Raw genomic sequence first — 8,413 nt, forward strand, 5'->3', positions numbered from 1 at the left:
TTGGGTCTTTCGAGACAGGGTTTCTCTGTGCAGCCCTGGCTGTCCTGGAACTCACTCTGTAGAACAGGCTGGCCTCGAACTCAGAAATCTGCCTGCCTCTGCCTCCCGAGTGCTGGCATTACAGGCGTGTGCCACCACGCCCGGCGGTTTATTTATTATTATATGTAAGTACACTGTAGCAGTCTTCAGACACCAGAAGAAAATGTCAGATCTCATTACGGATGGTTGTGAGCCACCACGTGGTTTCTGGGATTTGAACTCAGGACCTTCAGAAGAGCAGTCAGTGCTCTTAACCGCTGAGCCAGCTCTCCAGCCCCACCTCTCCAGTTCTTATTCATTCTTTTTTGAAGTAGGTTGGACCGCATACATACAGTAACTAAGAAGAACTGTCTTCTCTAGGTCCCCTTGAGTAGCGTTGTACCTGACTACAGCATGCAGATTTGGAAGGTGAAACCTGCTTCATGATTCACACGGGTGTCATAGCTTCTCATGCACTTCTGTGTGCTTGTTAGCCCTGTGCAGTCAAGCAAGACAGTCTAGTCCTTCTGCACCCAGCTCCTCACCCCCACTGAGCGCCTCTGGGCACTTGTCTAGCACAGTGTTTGTGTTTGTACCATGTTAGGAATAGTCTACCTATAGTCTTACAGTGTGCCACATTTTTTGTTATCAGCGTCCATCTAAGCAGCACCCAGCAGCTGGAACAGACCGCTGTTCTGTAGCTGTCTATCTCATCCAGACAGGGTGTCCACGTCTTAGCCGTTATAGCTTCTATGGAGGTTTATTGAACTTCATGCAAAGGTTAGAGGGGTTGTTTGTTGGTTTGTTTTGTTTTTAGAGACAGGGTTTCTCTGTATAGTCTTGTCTTTATGCCTTTGCTGTTCCTCTGTCTCATGCTTGCTTTGCCTGCCCTGTGGCTAGTGATATTAACTTCCTTTTCATGGACTGACTGATGACCTGTAGCTTTATGTGTAGATGTACAGGTCACTTGGGTAAAAGATCTAGATTATTATTAACTTTAGAGACAGTTTGGAGAGATCAAGAGTATTACTGATTATTGTGCTATGCTTGCAGAGGACTTGAGTTTGGTTCCCGCGCAATTACTTGTAACTCCAGTTTCCAGGCCCCACAAGTGCCTCTACTCATGTGTAGCCACACATACACATATATTAAAAATAAAAATAACTTAAAATATTGCTGTACAGTATTTGAGATGCAGTCCCACTATGTAGCAGCTTAGGCAGGCCTTAGGCTTGTGGTCCTACTGAGTTAGCCTCTGGAGTGCTGGGCTTATCTGTGTGCTTCACTGAGCCTAGCTAAGACAGAAATCCAGTCGACCTGATGCTGTTGTCTACAGTGCTGGGGGTTGAGTGTGTGTTGAGTTCATGCTGGGTAAGCACTACACCACTAAGCTCTGCCCTCAGCTTTCTGTACAGATTATGGAAACAACCTTTTCTACGGATTTGCAGAGTTGTACATCTATGGGCTTGTTTCCCTGCCTGCATGTTTGTTGGTTTATCTCCTTTTTCTTTTTCTTTTCTTTGTCTTTTGAGACAGGATCTCACTATATCACCCTAGCTGTCTTGGAACAGACCGGTACACCACACTGACCTCAACTTTACCTCTGTCTCCCGAATGCTAGGATTAAAGGCGTGTACCACCATGTCTGGCTTTAGGGTGCTGGGCTTACGAACATAAGCGACCTACCATGCAGGTTCTCACTGGTTTGTTTCTTAGTTTTTGAAACAGGGTCTCCTATGATAGCCTCAAACTTGCTCTATAGCCCAGGGTGACTTTTAACTGCTAGTCCTCCTTCCTCCCCGCCAAGTGCTGGGATTATAGACACACAGTACTCACTTGGTTTTATGAGGGTTAGGGACAGAACGAGGTAAGGCCCTACCAACTGTGCTGCATTCCTGGCGGTGGTTTACTTCTTGTGTGTGTCAGTGTGTGCAAAAGTGTGTGTGTGCACATGTGTGCATGTTCATGGAGAAGCCAGAGGTTGCTCTCCTTTATTTACTTATTTATTTTTACTTTTTTATTTTTTAAGATTTATTTGCTTTATGTATTCTATGACTAAACTGTAGCTGTCTCCAGACACACCAGAAGAGGGCATCAGATCTCATCACAGATGGTTGTGAGCCACCATGTGGTTGCTGGGAATTGAACTCAGGACCTCTGGAAGAGCGGTCAGTGCTCTTAACCTGAGCCATCTCTCCAGCCCCTGACTTATTGACACAGGGTCTCACTGTGTAGCCATGACTATGTAGACCAGACTAGCCTTAGAATTTATAGCAATCTGTTTACCTCCACCTCCTGAGTACTCGGATTAAAGGTGTTCACCACCATGCAGGACTCTATCTTATTTTTTCAGACAGTTCACTAAACCTGGAGCTCAGTGATTGGCTAAACTGGCCAGTGAGCTACAAAATCTGCTACGTGTCACGCCCACTCTGCCCAGGCCTGGGTGTACCGACACATCCTCTAGTTTTTGTATAGATTCTGTGGATCCAAGCTCATGTCCTTCAGCTTGCGTGACAGGTACTTCACTGAACCTTTCCCAGCTCCCTGGCTAATTCCTTTATCCTTAAGCAAACAACCTACGGGGTTCAGTTACTGAGTTTCATAATAAATGGTAATGTGTAATTACATAGGTAAACCAGAATTTCCTTTTTCATGATTGTTCTGCCTGCTTGTGCACATTTGTATTACAAGTTCCAAATACACTGCTGGGAACTGCATAGATGATAGCCCTGGGCGAGCTCGGGGCGGGGCACTGATGTTTCACTCCTGAGTCTTCTGGCTACAGTCAGGACGGCTCCCGTTATTTACTTAGGTCTTGTCTCTTATCTCTCAATATTGTTTTATGGTTCTCTGTGCATGCCTTTTGCTAAGTTTTTTAGTAAGTATTTGTGTTTAGGAATAATCTCATGATAGAGACGGAGGGCTCTTCGGTTGCTTTGTCTTTGTTTCAGCGAAGGGGAGGTAAAGCAAAGGAAACGGTGAGAGTGAGATTTCCATGCAGCCGGTGATGGCCTGCAGCTCAGGACCAGGCGGCTCCCCGTGGTTTCGTTCTGAGCTCTGTTGTTTTCCTCAGTGATGCTGGAGCTCTGGTCAGAGAGCTCAGAGCTGAGGCTGCTTGGGGTGGAGGTGGGGATGGGGTGAGAGCAGCACTGTGCAGGTGTGTGTGCTGCACTGGTAGGCTTGGGTTCCAGGTCACAGGAGAGACAGGAGAAGAATGGGGGGAGGGTTGCACTGAGACTACAGGGGAAGACATCTACAGGTGAGGACTAGACAGAGGGTGGAGGTCAAAAGCTCTCTTCCCATTTAAGCCAATGCTCTGGTGAGGGGTTCCATTGCGAGGTGCCACTCCCTCTGGAAGGCTGCTACTGAACTGTAGGTATCTCAGCGTGCTGAGATCTGTGAGAACTTCTGTGACCCGAGGTCCAGTGAGTCTCAGAATGTACACAGGCCGACCTTGAACTCACAAGAGATCTAACCTGCCTCTGCCTCCACAGTGCTGAGATTAAAGGTGTCACTTTGGACCTTGTAGGGTTTGTGTTTATCATTGGTTGTTGAAACTGAGTCTTATTCCTGCCCAGGCTGGCCTTGAACTCACTGGAGTCCTCATATCTTAGCCTCCTGAGTTCTAGAATTACCGTCTTAAGCCATCGTGCCTAGCCTAGTAGGTCTTATTTTATAATGCAGAGTGTTTGAGAACTAAATGTAATAGGATTGGGGGTTTCCTTTCAGTTTGGGGAGTTTGTTTCATGTTCAAAAAATTTTGTGTATGTGTCTGTGTGTTACGTCTTGTTAGGATCATGAAACATTTTCTTCCTTTTCCTGGCACTCTTTTGGCTCTCTTTCTTAAGGTCATGTGTGTGCTATGTGTGCTGTCTGTGTGCTCTTTTTTTTATTTTTATTTTTAATTATTTTATTAGATATTTTCTTCATTTACATTTCAAATGCTATCCTGAATGTCCCCTGCTAGCACTTGAGTCCTTCCCCAGTTTGGGCCTCTTTTGTCTATATGCGTTCTGAGGAGCCTTCCTTGCCACCCAGTTCCTTACAGGCCGCCGGTCTCTGCCTGTACCCACAATGACCACTTCGTCTGGCCCTCCCTGGCTGCACCAGCCCTCTGTCTTCAGCCCTGTTCCTGCCTCCTGGCCCGTTCCTCCCTTGGAGCTTTCTGTCACTCCCAGTCCTCTCCCTTCTAATTTCTACCGTTTCCTGTCTTCCTGTCCACTTTCTACTTGTGGGATGTCTCCTCGCCCTACCACTGCACCTCTCTCAGTCTGCTGTCTAACTGTGTCTCTCCTTGGTTTGAGGCCTTCTCAGCTCCCACAGCCTTGCTTAGCTGGCTGGGCGGCCTGCCCTGCACTCCCTGTCCTCTCCTTGCCCAGTGTTCCTGTGCTTTTCTCTCCAGGTGCCCACAGTGTACCTGAGCAGGGGCAGTTCACACTCACCTGCTCAGTACAGAGCTCTTGACAGTTTCTACAGACAGTCATGGTCACATAGTCCAAGGTCTTCTACACTGTATCAAGCACAAGTTCTTCCCCATACCTGTTCCCATTTCTCCTTTTTTCTTGTGTCTGCTTCTCATGGTTACAACTATAAATGCACATACTGTTACTTTGTGTATTTGTAGTAGTGGGGATGGGTCCCAGGATCTTGGGAATACTAGACAAGTACTCTATTGAGGTGGCATCTCAGCGTTTCCAAGGATGGGCTCAGGGGCTCGAGCCGTCTTTCCACCTCAGACCCGCTAGTGGCTGGAGATCTTGGGTTTACCACTGTGCCTCACTCTCAACTTTTATTAAAGACTGCTGTTGTAAAATTTATTTTTATGTGTATGAATGTTTTGCCTGCTTGTCTATATGTGTACCACTTGTACAAAGTGCTCCCAGAAGCCAGAAGAGAGTGGCAGGTCCTCTGAGACTGGAGTTATGGATGTCTCCGAGCCACCATATGTTGCTGGGAATTGAACATAGGTCTTGTGGAAGAGCAGCCAGTGCTCCTAACTGCTCAAAGATACCGATCCATCTCTCCAGCCTTTGTTTGTTTGTTTCTTCGAGACAGGGCTTCTCTGTGTAGAACTGGCTGACGTGGAATCCACTCTGTAGACCTGGCTGGCCTTGAACTCACAGAGATCCACCTGCTTCTGCCTCCTGAGTGCTGGGATTAAAGATGTGTGCCGCCACCACCACATGGCTTCCAGCCTTTATTTTAATATCTTTTAAAAATATATTATTTGTTTATTTTTGGAGACAAGTCTGTCTCATTATGTAGCTTTGGCTAGTCCAGAACTTACTCTGTGGACCAGGATGGCCTTACACTCATAGAGATCCGCCTGCCTCCTCAGTGCTGGGATTAAAGTTTGTATCACACACAGCAGATTTATTTTTAATTATATGTGAGTGTAGGTTTATGTATGTGTGTACAGTGTCTTTGGAGGCCAGAAGAGGGCTTCAAATCCTGTGGAGTTGGAGTTACAGGTTGGTGATTTGATCAGTCTGTGGGTTCCTCTGCCAAGAGTGTCCGTAACTGCTGAGCCATCTCCCAGCCTGCTCTTATATCTATTTTCACAGCTAGACAAACACTGTTAAGAAACAGAGTTCTTGCTGGGCGTGGTGGTGCACGCCTTTAATCCCAGCACTCGGGAGGCAGAGGCAGGCGGATTTCTGAGTTCGAGGCCAGCCTGGTCTACAGAGTGAGTTCCAGGACAGCCAGGGCTATACAGAGAAACCCTGTCTCGAAAAACCAAAATAAATAAATAAATAAATAAATAAATAAAGAAAGAAAGAAAGAAAGAAAGAAAGAAAGAAAGAAAGAAAGAAACAGAGTTCTTTCCATCATAGCATGATATCCTGCTTAGGTTTCTGTTGCTGTGATAAAATAATGACCACAAACAATTTGAGAGAGCCTGCAGACCACCATCTAGGGAAGCCACAGAAGAACACTGCTACTGGCTCGATCTCTGTCTTCCTTTGACTGCTTGCTTATCTAACCCGGGACCACCTGCTCAGGGGGGCCGGAGTGAGGAAGCATTTTCTCAGTTCCCTTTCCCCAGGTGACTCTAGTTGGTGTCACCTTGATAGAAAGTAACCAGCACATGGTACTAGAACCCCCCTCCCCCTAAAACCTTGTGGGCCTGTGTGTTCCTTTGATCTGTGGGCAGGTTTTTCCCATTATTTTATTTTACAACGTTGCTTGCAGTGAGTGGCTAGATGTATCCAGGTGCTCTGTGTCTGTCAGTACAGTGTAGGAGTGAGCTTCCTAGAACCGGGCTTGACAGAACATGGTGGATGCCCTGGACTGTGAGCCACAGTCATTGTGACCACAATGTTCAACTATGAGGTCAGGCACAGCCTGCAGACCCAGGGTATAAACCATGGGGCTAGAGCCTCCTTCCTTCCATACTTTCCCCAGTGGCCTAGCAGGGATGCGCTGATGTCCGCCTGTGCTCTCTGGATCGCCATTGGCCCTCTCTCATATCAGCCCACTCATCTGCTTTGACTTGTGGCAGAAATGTATACACAGACACCATTCTACAGAATGGCAGGGTCTTAGCTGCTTGCTTCATACCTGTAGGTGTCTAGGGAGGTACTCTTTTGCCACAGACCAAATCAGCTCTGTTGGTTGATGTCATCTTGTCACAGCCAGGGACTCTTATCAGCTGCCCCACTGCTACCCAGTGTCTTGCCGGCCCCAGAGACAGAAGGGCTAACCCCTCTCCTCCTCCTTGGCTTGCTGAATGGACTTTAGTGTGGGAGGCTGTCCCAGTAGATGGTATCAGAGAGGAGCATTGGAGGTCTGGAGATGCGCCTTTAGAGAGGTGTGATGTGCGTGCTCTGTGCACGTCCAAGCCTACAGCAGGCGCCCTGTTTGTGTTTGGTTTTTGTTTTTCCCTGTCCCGTAGCTTTTCTCTGAACCTTTCCTGCCTTGCCTTTCCTCTCCCGTCCTTTCTCTGGACATCTATCCTTTGTCCCCATTTCTAGGTCATCTGCCTCCACTTTATCATTCCTTGTTCCCATGCATTTAGGCCCCTTAATGGCTGTCAGGCTCTGGGCTCACTACAGATACCATGCGGTAGGATCAAAGGTACCATGTAAGGATTAACAGGGCAGTGCTGGCCACACATGGAATGGGAAGCTGTCATTGCAGGACAGTAGGGAACATTTGGGCATCTGATAAAGATGTTCTTGGTGGTCAGGGCTGTCCCAGCATGCCCTTCATTTGGGTCTGGAATACTTAGACCTGCCTGAGTCAGCTCCTGTAGCTTTCCCAGCCAGCAAAATAGATCTTGTCTGTAGCAATGGCTATCATAGCTTGGCTCCCCCGAGTTTAAGTTGGGGGGTGAAGTAAGCACTTGCTATAAGTTGGTTCTGTAGTGGGGTAGGGTAGGGAAGCCAAGGGCCCAAGTAGTTGATCATGTTGTCATTGGATCTGTAGAGAATGGTGTGGGGCTAGGGTGCTGGTCCTGTGGGGTGAGGGTCAGCTGCTGTGCTGGGTACTCTGTAGGCTGGGTCAGTCTAATGGGGCTCAGGCTACAGGATGGGGATAGAGGTCAAAGTCCTTGCTGGGTCCCACATTCCTGGCTCACCTCAGCTAAGTTCTAGTTCTGGGGTAAATCAAATTATCTCTGCTTTACATTCCAGAGAGACTCTGGGAAGGATTTTTGGAGTCGAGCAGGAGCTACCCTGCTCGACCCGGTTTGGGTTTTGGTGGTGTTGTGACCATGTGGTAGATCTGCTGTGCTGGTCATCAGGCCTTGGTAGGTTAGCTGTTTTCATGACTCTGGCAGGCTAGGAGAGGAACCACACCTTAGTCGGGACTAGCTGGGTCATCCAAGGTTTAGATAGGCAAGAGTTGGTCTCTGTTAGAACTTCACAAGAGCCCACTGGCTTTTAGCTGGCCTGTTCCCTTTAAGGCTAGCTTCTGGGGTGAAGCCAGGTAGATGGACAGCTCCTAGAATCGGAACTGAAAGCTTAGAGCTCAGCCTGCTAGGAGCTGGACTGGAACTCGCTAAGAATAAGAATCATTTCCGTGGGTTGCATGTGTAGGGTAAGCCTGGGCTTACTGGGGTCCCTTGTGTTCTATCCCAGATCACACAAGAGTCTGTCCTTAGTTAGGCACATTCCAAGCAAGTCATGAAGGTGGGCCACTAGGTTAAGGACTATGTATTGTGGAAGACGGGGCCCCCTGGGCAGTCTGGAGTGGCTAGAAGCCTTGCATATCTTCCTGCAGCAGCAGCCAGAGAGTGCTCAGGTGAGGAACAGAAGCCAGCATGGTCTCTACTTGAGAAGTAGTTGCTGTCCTCGGGCTGATTTCTCGTCTATAGGACAAGGACATCAGGGTATCTTTTCTTTTGTCTAATGATGGTGGCAGGGGAGACAGCTCTTTTTTTTTTTTTTTT

At 47.8% G+C, this 8,413-nt stretch overlaps 1 protein-coding gene across 1 annotated transcript in view; it reads left to right on the forward strand.

Annotated features, from left to right (window-relative positions):
* The window catches only part of Ppp1r16a (protein phosphatase 1 regulatory subunit 16A), a 24,347-nt gene that overhangs the window by 10,611 nt on the left and 5,323 nt on the right, over window positions 1-8,413 (forward strand). The window lies entirely within an intron of this gene.

This window comes from Mus pahari, chromosome 17 (assembly GCF_900095145.1).
Source record: "Mus pahari chromosome 17, PAHARI_EIJ_v1.1, whole genome shotgun sequence".
Taxonomy (NCBI): domain Eukaryota; kingdom Metazoa; phylum Chordata; class Mammalia; order Rodentia; family Muridae; genus Mus; species Mus pahari.